This window comes from Triticum dicoccoides, chromosome 2A (assembly GCF_002162155.2).
Source record: "Triticum dicoccoides isolate Atlit2015 ecotype Zavitan chromosome 2A, WEW_v2.0, whole genome shotgun sequence".
In the NCBI taxonomy this organism is placed as follows: Eukaryota; Viridiplantae; Streptophyta; class Magnoliopsida; order Poales; family Poaceae; genus Triticum; species Triticum dicoccoides.
In genome coordinates this window covers 577,890,097-577,903,008 of record NC_041382.1, presented here as the reverse complement: position 1 = coordinate 577,903,008, position 12,912 = coordinate 577,890,097, and positions in this window count along the sequence as shown.

Here is a 12,912-nt window from a genome sequence, read left to right as displayed (position 1 = left end):
CTGTGTCACCCTAGGTTATGACTGTTACATGATGAACCACATCCGGCATAATTCTCTATCACCGATCCATTGCCTATGAGCTTTCCATATATTGTTCTTCGCTTATTTACTTTTCCGTTGCTATTGCTATCATCACTACAAAATACCAAAAACACTACTTTTGCTATCATTACCTTTTGCTACCGTTACGACTACTATCATATTACTTTACTACTAAACACTTTGGTGCAGATATTAAGTTTCCAGTTGTGGTTGAATTGACAACTCAGCTGCTAATACTTAAGAATATTCTTTGGCTCCCCTTGTGTCGAATCAATAAATTTGGGTTGAATACTCTACCCTCGGAAACTGTTGTGATCCCCTATACTTGTGGGTTATCATGCATCACCATGATCTTGCGTGTGCGTATGAAAATTTTGAAATTACTACGTTCCCCAACAGTGGCATCCGAGCTAGGTCTATGCGTAGATGTTATATGCACGATTATAACACAAAGGACTTATGGGCGTGGGTATATACATATTGCTTGCCGTTACTAGTTGGTTCTTGATTCAGCGGTATTGTTGGATGAAGCGGCTCAGACCGACATTACGCGTACGCTTACGCGAGACTGGTTCTACCGACGTGCTTCACACACAGGTGGCTGGTGGGTGTCAGTTTCCCCAACTTTAGTTGAATCGGATTCAATGAATAGGGTTCTTTCTGAAGATCAAAAATCAATCACTATACCGTGTTGTGGTTTTTGATGTGTAGGTAAGAACGGTTCTTGCAAAGCCCGTAGCAGCCACGTAAAACTTGCAACAACAAAGTAGAGGACGTCTAACTTGTTTTTGCAGGGCATGTTGTGTTGTGATATGGTCAAGACGTGACGAGATATAATTTGTTGTATGAGATGATCATGTTTTATTGAAGTTATCGGCAACTGGCAGGAGCCTTACGGTTGTGTCTTTATTGCATAAGATGCATGCGCCATATAATTGCTTTACTTTATCGCTATACGATAGCAATAGTTGCAAAAGCAATAGTTGGCGAGACAACCATGTGACGACACATTGATAGAGATCAAGATGATGGAGATCATGGTGTCATGCCGGTGACGATGGAGATCATGACGGTACTTTGGAGATGGAGATCAAAGGCACAAGATGATGATGACCATATCATGTCACATATTTTGATTGCATGTGATGTTTATCTTGTATGCATGTTATTTTGCTCAGTATGACAGTAGCATTATAAGATGATCTCTCACTAAATTTCAAGGTATAAGTGTTCTCCCTGAGTATGCACCGTTGCGACAATTCTTCGTGCTGAGACACCACGTGATGATCGAGTGTGATAAGCTATACGTTCACATACAACGGGTGCAAGCCAGTTTTGCACACGCATAATACTCGGGTTAAACTTGACGAGCCTAGCATATGCAGATATGGCCTCAGAACACTGGAGACCGAAAGGTCGAGCGTGAATCATATAGAAGATATGATCAACATAGAGAAGTTCACCATTGAAAACTACTCCATCTCACGTGATGATCGGACATTGTTTTGGTTATATGGATCATGTGATCACTTAGATAATTATAGGGATGTCTATCTAAGTGGGAGTTCTTAAATAATATGATTAATTGAACTTTAATTTATCATGAACTTAGTCCTGATAGTAATTGCATATCTACGATGTAGATCAATAGCTTGCAATGTAGCTTCCCTTTTAATTTTGATATGTTCCTAGAGAAAAAGAAGTTGAAAGATGATAGTAGCAATGATGCGGACTTGGTCCGTGATCTAGGGATTATCATCATTGTTGCATAGAAGAATTATGTCCTTGATGCACCGCTAGGTGACAGACCTATTGCAGGAGCAGATGCACACGTTATGAATGTTTGACAAAGCTCGGTATGATGACCACTTAATATTTTAGTGCACCATGCTTTACGGCTTAGAACCGGGACTTCAAAAATGTTTTGAATGCCACAAAACATATAAGATGTTCTAAGAGTTGAAATTGCTATTTCATACTCATGCCCGTGTCGAGAGGTATGAGACCTCTGACAGTACGTTGCCTACAAGATGGAGGAGAATAGCTCAACTAGTGAGTATATGCTCATATTGTCTGGGTACTACAATTGCATGAATCAAGAGGGAGTTAATCTTCCAGATAAGATAGTAATTGATAAAGTTCTCTAGTCACTATCACCAAGTTACTAGAACTTAGTGATGAACTATAATATGCAAGGGATGATGAAAACGATTCCCGAGCTCTTCGTGATGCTGAAATCGATGAAGGTAGAAATCAAAAAAAGTATCAAATGTTGATGGTTGACAAAACCACTAGTTTCAAGTAAAAGGGCAAGGGAAAGAAAGGGAACTTCAAGAAGAATGGCAAGCAAGTTGCCACTCCCATGAAGAATCCCAAAGATAGACCCAAGCCTGAAACTGAGTGCTTCTACTACAAAGGAAATGGTCACTAGAAGTGGAACTACCTTAGATACTTGGCGGATAAGAAGGATGGCAAAGTGAACAAAGGTATATTTGATATACATGTTATTGATGTGTACTTTACTAGTGTTATAGCAACCCATCAGTGTTTTATACTGGCTTAGTTGCTAAGAGTAGTAACTCGAAACGGGAGTTGCAAAATAAACAGAGACTAGTTAAGGGCGAGGTGATGATGAGAGTTGGAAGTGATTCCAAGGTTGATAAGATCACAATCACACACTCCCTTTACCTTTGGGATTAGTGTTGAACCTAAAATAAATGTTATTTGGTGTTTGCGTTGAGCATAAATATGATTGGATCATGTTTATTGCAATACATTTATTCATGTAAGTCAAAGAATAATTGTTGTTCTATTTACATGAATAAAACCTTCTATGGTCATACACTCAATATAAGTGGTTTATTGAATCTCGATCGTTGTAATACACATATTCATAATATTGAAGCCAAAAGATGCTAAGTTAATAATGATAGTGCAACTTATATGTGGCACTGCCGTTTAGGTCACATTGGTGTAAAGCGCATGAAGAAACTCCATGCTGATGGACTTTTGGAACCACATGAGTATGAATCACTTGATGCTTGCGAACCATGCCTCATGGCCAAGATGACTAAGACTCCGTTCTCCGGAACAATGGAGCGAGCAACTGACTTATTGGAAATAATACATACTGGTGTATGCGATCCGATAAGTGTTGAGGCTCGCGGTGGGTATCGTTATTTTCTGACCTTCACAGTTGATTTGAGCAGATATGGGTATATCTACTTAATGAAACATAAGTCCGAAACATTTGAGAAGTTCAAAGAATTTCAGAGTGAAGTGGAAAATCATTGTAACAATAAAATAAATTTTCTACGATCTGATCGGGGAGGCGAATATTTGAGTTACGAGTTTGGTCTTCATTTGAAACAATGTGGAATAGTTTCGCAACTCACGCCACCTGGAACACCACAGCATAATGGTGTGTCAGAACGTTGTAATCGTACTTTATTGGATATGGTGTAATCTATGATGTCTCTTACCGACTTATCGTACTTTTGGGGTTATGCATTAGAGACAGCTGCATTCATGTTAAATAGGGCACCGTCTAAATCCGTTGAGATGACACCGTATGAACTATGGTTTGGCAAGAAACCAAAGCTGTCATTTCTTAAAGTTTGGGGTTGCGATGCTTATGTGAAGAAGTTCCAAACTGATAAGCTCGAACCCAAATCCGAGTAGTGTGTCTTCATAGGATACCCAAAAGAAACTCTTGGGTAAACCTTCTATCACAGATCTGAAGGCAAGATATTTTGTTGCTAAGAATGGGTCCTTTCTAGAGAAGGAGTTTCTCTCGGAATAAGTGAGTGGGAGGAAAGTAGAACTTGATGAGGTAATTGTATGTTCTCCCGAATTGGAAAGTAGTTCATCACAGAAATCAGTTCCAGTGATTCCTACACCAATTAGTGAGGAAGCTAATGACGATGATCATGAAACTTCAGATCAAGTTACTACCGAACCTCGTAGGTCAACCAGAGTATGGTCTGCACCAGAGTGGTACAGTAATCCTGTTCTGGAAGTCATGTTACTAGACCATGATGAAACTACGAGGCCATGAAGCGATGATGAGCCCAGATTCCGCAAAATGGCTTGAGGCCATGAAATCTGAGATGGGATCCATGTATGAGAACAAAGTATGGACTTTGATTGACTTGCCCGATGATCGGCGAGTCATTGAGAATAAATGGATCTTCAAGAGGAAGATGGACACTGATAGTAGTGTTACTATCTGCAAAGCTCGAATTGTCGCAAAAATGTTTTTGACAAGTTCAAGGTGTTGACTACGTGTAACATCCCAAATTTTAATTTGGAATGTTATACACTAGATCATCATTGCGTATCATAATTATTGCAATTTGGTTGATCCTAGAAATTTCACGCAACTCAAGGACCCTCGGAGAGAGTTGGGGATTTCGTTATTTTCATATTTGAGTTGTCTCAAATTTTGAAAATAGGATCATTTGATTTTATTTATTTTATCTTCAACTATTTCTATTATAAAAATTATAAAGAAATATTGAGGATTTAATAAAAAAATCAAATAAGATTTTATTTGGTTTTATTTGCTATTTTATTTGAATTTAGGGAAAAATGTGCGTTTTTCAAAATTGCATTTAGGCCCCAAATAAATGTTCATCCTGTGTGGCTTGATTTTAGAAGCCGGGGAAAATTTATTTCTGGATTTTTGGAGTTCGTTTAGTAGTCCTTTCGTTTTTTCTGAGCGTAACTATTTAAAAAAACCGTGCAACCGACCTACGGCTCGTGTCCGACCCGGACACTAAGGCCCGTCCGGCTTTAAAAGCCGTGGAGGCCCAGCCGGAAGCCCCCCAAACCCTAGCTGCCCCGCCGCCCCGCGCCGCCCCGCTGCCACCGCCCGCTGCCGTCGCCGCTGGACCCGCCACCTGAGGTTTACCTCGATCCCGCCGCCATTTTTTTAGAAAAACCGTTCGGTTTTCCGATGGTTTTGTTCGTTTTTTTAGTTTCGGTTTTTTTAAATAGATCGGTTTTCTGGTTTATTTAAATAGTGAGCGTTCGTCCATTCGTTCTTTTAACGAACGTTTGTCGTTTTCTTTTTCTCGGATTAAATCCGCTATTTTTTTGATCGCGATTTGTGATCCGATTTTCATTTTAGTATATCTTTTCGCTCGTTTATCGAAATCAGGCGATTCAAGCGCCTGGAGTTTCGTCTCGAAACCCTCTTTCCATTTCACCAACTCAATTTTGCCACTGTAAAAATTGCCTTAGATCCAGAATAGTAAACAAAGCCTGTTTCTTTTGCCGTTTGTCTTTCGTTGCTTCGTTCGATTTGATTCTTTTTGCCAACCGGAGTTCTTAAATTGAAGTTTCTGGTTAGATCTCTTATTTGAGTTTTACCTGTGCATTAGTTGAGTACTTATTGTGTGTTTGTTTGCAATAGAGTACCTGGAGTGTGTCGCTTGTTACTTTGAATCGCTAGGTTTTCCGGAACATCGGCAAGGCAAGTAACACTTTGATCATACCTCCTACTACCCAGTTTTATTGCATTAGATCAATCCTCACACCTTGCATGATTTAGGATCTTGTGGGTTTGGGGAGTAGTTGAGGTAGAACCTATTACCTGTTTATTATCAAACCTTTGGGAGTTACTCTACGTTTGCTTATTATTGCTATGCTATGCTAGTAGACGTGGATTGGGTGAGTGTATCCATGACAGATGTGAGCTTTGTTAATTAATGGTTTACTTAAGGTGGCAACCTAAACACACATCTGGGTGGATTGAGGTACCTGGGTATTCCAGGATTGCCTGTTTTCTTTTGGACCGCGACCCAAGCTCAAAGGGATCATGAGATTATTCATGCCAGAAACTTCCGTGTGCAGGCACAAGCTATTATGGGCTCTAGCATAGTTAACTAAGTCGTGTGAACTCTTAAAGTGGTAGACTAGCAGATGTAGGGGATGTAGGTGGTACGGTCTACCCATCGTAAGGTGCTAGCGCTTCTGAAAGACTATGTCTCGGTCATCCATTTCTCAAACACCGTGTAGTGCGAGAAACCAAATGGAGGCGATCGAGTCTTGTGGGGAAAAGTGCGCAAACCTCTGTAGAGTGTATAAACTAATCATGGTTAGCCGTGTCCCCGGTTATGGACATCTTGAGTATCTAGTACCTGGATTATCATGTGAATCTCAACATGTTACTCTAAAATTAATTTTGTTGGGTTTGTTTAATGATGATGTTTAATTGGGATTGAGAATGCTGTCAACCATTCTCAATGTTTAACAACCACCATGATAGTTAAATAAATTTATTCCTTTGCAGTAGGGAAAAATTGGCTTTACACAAAACTGTAACCATAGAGCTTTCCACCAGCCACATATGCATATAGAATAGGTGTTTCATTCCATTACTCTCTATGTGTTACATTGCCAGCATATTCCATGTGCCGACCCGTTTTCGGGCTGCAACGTTAATGTTGCAGACTTTTCAGACGACAATTAAGGAGTTTTAGGTCGTGGTTCTATACTTAGTGATGCCATTGGAGTTGATGGACTCACTTATCTTCCAAGCCATCCGCTGTTATCGTTATTAGATGGCCTTAAGCCATATTTATTGTAATAAGTTCTCTTTTGAGACACTCGATGTGATAATTGTGTGATTGCTACTCTGCTATAAATCCTTCAAGTACTATGTGGTGTCAGCATTACTGATCCAGGGATGACACCGAAGCACAGAGATTGGACCGTTCGAGGTCTGGTCGCTACAAGATGGTATCAGAGCACACGCTGACTGTAGGACACGACCACTAAGCTAAAGACCTAGATCACTACTCACGCTCTTCTCTTCTGACCTCTCATCTTTTCTACTCTTTTAGGACGGCGGATGCAAGGAACAAGTTCACTCAACAGGATGAAGATACACCCTTTGGATGTCACTTGAAGGAAGTCACTAGATACCTGAACATAGGAATACCAAGCTTCACCGGAACCTACAACGCCACTCTACCTGAAGAAGAGAGCTGGATGATTCAAGTTCAAGTTCCAGGAAGGACATTCATGCCAGTCACTGAGTCGATAGAGTTTTCTTTCGATGCACCAACTTGGAATCTAGGAAAGAGCATGGCAGCTCACATCGCCATGGGACGCATTGGAGAAGTCTACCGCAATGATCTCAAGGATACTATCTACCAGATTTGTGGGCGCCGAGATGAGCACTGGGAGATGATCAGCACCAGAAAGGATAGATCAATTGCAGCTTTTATCCAGGAGTTAAACCAGCACATTCGACGTCAGGAGAACCAGATGTGCGCCGACATGATAGACCTGAAGAAGGCAAAGACAAGAATCAAGGAACTGGAGGAAGAACTAAAGGCTACACGTGAAGATTTTGAAGAAGAAATTGAAGTATTATTGGAAAAGAATGACAATCTGATCAAGAAGATTGGAATATTCATGGGAGGCCCTACACCAGTAGAAGAAGACGAAGAACCCAAGGAGATTCGCCCGGAAGACTACATCATCATCGACGACACCGACTCGGATCCACATGATAGCGATGATGACTATGTTGATGAAGCTGGAGCAGATATCATGGAGTCTGCAACCAAAGAATATTTCTAGTAGACCACCCCAACCGTAGTAGTAGTCCACCATGTAAATATAGTAGTCCGAGCACTTTTGTGATAGTTAGATCAATTATATGCCCTTGTTTGATTGATTGAATGAAGTGAATTGTTTGCTTTTGCCTCATGTGCATATGGGTAGTGTTTTCTCTTTAGACCCCCTCTATTCTTAAATCTCATCTTTTCTAAACCCTCAGATGCCTCCGAGACGTGACCTCGGATTTACCTTTCCACCGGAGCTCACTCAGTTGATCCAGCAGCAGAACACATTAATGCCGTTACTAGTCCAGAATCAGAACCAGGGGAACAACAACAACAACCCACCACCACCACCACCTGTTGATCACTTAGCCCGTTTTCTTAGGCTGAACCTGCCGGTGTTTTCCAGTAGCACCGAGCCGATAGTAGCAGATGATTGGCTCCGCAAGGCAGCTAGAGAGTTGACCACAGCAGGATGCACGGATCCGGAGAAGGTGAAGTTTGCCGCACATCAGCTTGAAGAACCCGCAACATCATGGTGGGAGAATTTCACAGCCACTTTCCCTGTCGATACTATCACATGGGACCAGTTTCAGCAGGCTTTTCGTACTGCCCATGTTTCAGCAGGAGCTATGGCCATGAAGAAGCAAGAGTTTCGCAACTTGCACCAAGGAGGACGGACAGTTGGCCAGTATGTGGATGACTTTAGTAAATTAGCACGTTATGCCCCAGATGACGTTGCTACGGATGCAGCAAAGCAGGAGAAGTTTCTGGAAGGACTGAATGATGAGTTGAGCATGCAGTTGATGGTAGCAACCTTCAACAACTACCAGGAGTTGGTAGATCGTGCTCTTATGATTGAAGGGAAGCAGCAGCAAGTTGAGAATCGCAAGAGGAAGTATGCACAAGGAAAGTACAATTCAGGAGCTCAGCAGAAGCCACGTTTTACCCCTAGACCGGGAGGAAATTTTCAGCATACCCATGGAGGAGGAAGCTCGCACAATCACAATGGCCCCACGAATGGTAATGGGAATGGAGGAAGCAACAGCCAGAACCGCACCAACCCATCAACCCCAGCCAAGAAAGACCCAAGCCAAGTCACTTGTTTTAAGTGCCAGAAGATCGGACATTATGCCAATGAATGTCCTGAATCCCAGAATGGAAATGGCAATGGAAGCTCTGGGAAGAAGCCGAACCCTTTTAATAGGGACATGTGAACCACGTTAATGTAGAGGAGGTTGAAGAGCAGCCGGACGCAGTAATCGGTAAGTTTTTGGTTAAGTCATTTACTGCACTCGTTCTTTTCGATACTGGTGCATCGCATTCATACATATCAAGGGGATTTGTGGATAAGTATAAACTGCCAACCCAAGCCCTTAGGTCACTGATGTTAGTAACTTCGCCTGGAGCAGAATATATGGCTAGTCTATGGTGTGATCGGTTACCATTAAGAATTGGTAACTATGTTTTTCCCTCAGACCTAATAGTGTTGGAATCCCAAGGATTGGATGTGATATTAGGCATGGATTGGTTGTCAAAGTATGAAGGGAATATTGAATGTGCCAGTAAGTCAATTTTACTTACCACCCCAGAAGGGAGAAGGATCAAGTATGTATCCCAACATGTGCCAAAGAGGACTCAAGTAAATTGTTTAACCGGGGTAGTGCAGGAGGAAGTACCAGTAGTGAAGGATTTCCCCGAAGTATTTCCAGAAGAGTTGCCAGGCATGCCATCGGATAGAGATATTGAGTTTTTGATTGAGCTTTGGACAGGCACAGGGCCAATATCAAAGAGACCATATAGGATGCCTGCAAAGGATTTGGTGGAAATTAAGAAGCAGATTAAGGAGTTACTGGATAAAGGATATATTCACCCAAGTTCATCGCCTTGGGGATAGCCAGTACTTCTAGTAGAGAAGAAGGATGGATCGTTAAGGATGGTTGTCGATTATCGAGGATTGAATGAAGTAACCATCAAGAACAAGTACCCACTACCGATGATCAATGATCTGTTTGATCGATTGCATGGAGCTAAGGTATTTTCCAAGATCGATCTGCAATCAGGATACCACCAGTTGAAGATTCAGGAACATGATATACCCAAGACGGCTTTTACCACCAGGTATGGGCTGTACGAGTATACCGTTATGTCATTTGGTCTGACTAACGCACCTGCATATTTTATGAACATGATGAATAGAGTGTTTATGAAGTTCTTGGATAAGTTTGTCGTAGTGTTCATTGATGATATCCTGGTTTACTCGAAGAATGAAGAGGAGCATAAGGAACATTTGCGTTTGGTTCTTGGAAAGCTCAGAGAACATCAATTATATGCCAAGTTTAGCAAATGTGAGTTTTGGTTGAAGGAAGTTGGATTTCTCGGACACGTTATATCCGGAGAAGGTATACCAGTAGATCCCACTAAAGTTGATACCGTGACCAAGTGGGAAGCACCAACCACCGTGGGAGAGATCCGGAGTTTTCTTGGACTCGCAGGATACTACCGGAGGTTTATTGAGAATTTCTCAAAGATTGCGAAGCCTATGACGGAGTTGTTGAAGAAGGATACCAAGTTCATATGGACGGAGGAATGTGAGGCTAGTTTTTAGGAGTTGAAGAAACGTTTGGCTACCTCACCCATGTTGATTTTACCGGATCAGACCAAGGAGTATGCGGTGTATTGCGACGCTTCACGTCGAGGACTTGGAGCAGTGCTTATGCAGGAAGGCAGAGTTGTTTCATATGCCTCGCGACAGCTTAAGCCTCATGAGTTGAATTATGCTACGCATGATTTGGAGTTAGCAGCTGTAGTGCATGCATTGAAGACTTGGAGACATTTTCTGATTGGAAACCATTGCGAGGTGTACACGGATCACAAGAGTTTGAAGTATATTTTCACACAGAAGGAGTTGAACCTCAGACAAAGGAGATGGTTGGAGCTCATCAAGGATTATGATATGAAATTGCATTATCACCCCGGAAAGGCTAACGTAGTAGCTGACGCATTAAGCCGTAAGAGCCATGTCAACACCCTAATGACGGGAGATTTACCAGGGGAGTTAGCCGAAAATCTTCGAGAGCTATGTTCGGAAATAGTTCCAAGAGGCTATGTAGCAGCATTGGAGATTCAGTCTACTTTGATGGAAGCTCAAAGGACTAACAAGGAAATTGCTTCTATTAAGGAGAAAATGAACAAAGGAAAAGCTAAGGGATTTCATGAGGATGAGCATGATACCTTATGGTTTGAAGACCGTGTCTATGTACCAATTGATCCGGAGATTAGGAAGCTAATTCTGCAAGAGGCCCATGACTCACCATACTTGATTCACCCAGGAAATACCAAGATGTATTTGGATTTGAAGGATATTTTCTGGTGGATCGGAATGAAGAAGGGTATTGCGGAATATGTAGCAGTTTGTGATGTATGTCAGAGAGTGAAGGCAGAGCATCAGAACCCAGCAGGATTGCTACAACCATTGCCGATACCCAAATGGAAGTGGGATAAGCTAGGCATGGATTTTATTACAGGATTGCCCAGAACACGTTCAGGCTATGACTCGATATGGGTTGTAGTCGATCGTTTGACAAAGGTAGCTCATTTCATTCCAGTGAAGACTACCTATACCAGTGCAAAGTTGGCAAAGATATACATGACCAGGATCGTATGTCTGCATGGAGTTCCAAGGAGCATTGTATCAGATAGAGGAACCCAGTTTACCTCAAAGTTCTGGAATCAGTTGCATGAGACTTTGGGAACCAGACTGGAGTTTAGCATAGCTTTCCACCCGCAGACAGATGGACAGACCGAGAGAGTCAATCAGATTTTGGAGGATATGCTAAGAGCTTATGCGCTAGATTATGGATCTAGTTGGGATGAGAATTTGCCATATGCAGAGTTCTCTTACAACAACAGCTATCAAACCAGTTTGAAGATGGCCCCTTTCGAAGCCTTGTACGGAAGGAGGTGCAGGACCCCATTGTCTTGGGATGAAGTTGGAGACCGCCAGTTGTTTGGACCGGATCTGATAAAGGAGTCTGAACAGAAAGTGAAATTGATTCGCGATAGGCTGAAGGTAGCTCAGTCCAGGCAGAAGAGTTATGCAGATTCGAAACGCAAGGAGACAGTTTACAAAGTCGGAGACCGAGTTTATCTTCAAGTATCTCCACTTCGAGGAGTTAAGCGCTTTGGAGTTAAGGGAAAACTAGCGCCACGTTTTGTTGGCCCATACAAAGTTTTGGAGCGTATGGGAGAAGTAGCCTACAAGTTGGAATTACCCGAAGGACTGTCAGGAGTTCACTACGTGTTTCATGTATACCAGTTGAAGAAGTGCCACGCAGATATGGCTGACATACCGCTGAGAGATACGGTACCACTGGAAGCGATTCAGTTGGATAGTGATTTGACCTATGAGGAGAAACCAGTTAAGATTCTAGAGTATGCCAGTCGAGTCACCCGCGGCAAGGTTATCAAGTTTTGCAAGGTTCAGTGGAGCCACCACACGGAGGATGAAGCCACCTGGGAACGAGAGGAAGATTTGCTGAAAGACCACCCTCACCTATTTTCTAACCAACCCGAATCTTGAGGGCGAGATTCATCTTAAGGGGGGTAGGTTTGTAACATCCCAAATTTTCAATTTGGAATGTTATACACTAGATCATCATTGCAAATCATAATTATTGCATTTTCGTTGATCCTAGAAATTTCACGCAACTCAAGGACCCTCGGAGAGAGTTGGGGATTTCGTTATTTTCATATTTGAGTTGTCTCAAATTTTGAAAATAGAATCATTTGATTTTATTTATTTTATCTTCAATTATTTCTATTATAAAAATTATGAGAGAGGGAATAAAATGACTTTCCCAAAATAAAGAAATATTGAGGATTTAATAAAAAAATCAAATAAGATTTAATTTGGTTTTATTTGCTATTTTATTTGAATTTAGGGAAAAATGTGCGTTTTCCAAAATTGCATTTAGGCCCCAAATAAATGTTCATCCCGTGTGGCTTGATTTTAGAAGCCGGGGAAAAATTATTTCGGGATTTTTGGAGTCCGTTTAGTAGTCCTTTTGTTTTTTTTCTGAGCGTAACTATTTTTTTTAAAAACGCGCAACCGACCTACGGGCCGTGTCCGACCCGGACACTAAGGCCCGTCCGGCTTTAAAAGCCGGGGAGGCCCAGCCGGAAGCCCCCCCAAACCCTAGCTGCCCCGCGCCGCCCTAGCCCCGCGCCGCCGCCGCCTTCGCCGTCGCTGCCTTCGCCATGCGCCGCCCCGCCGCCCCGCTGCCACCGCCTGTCG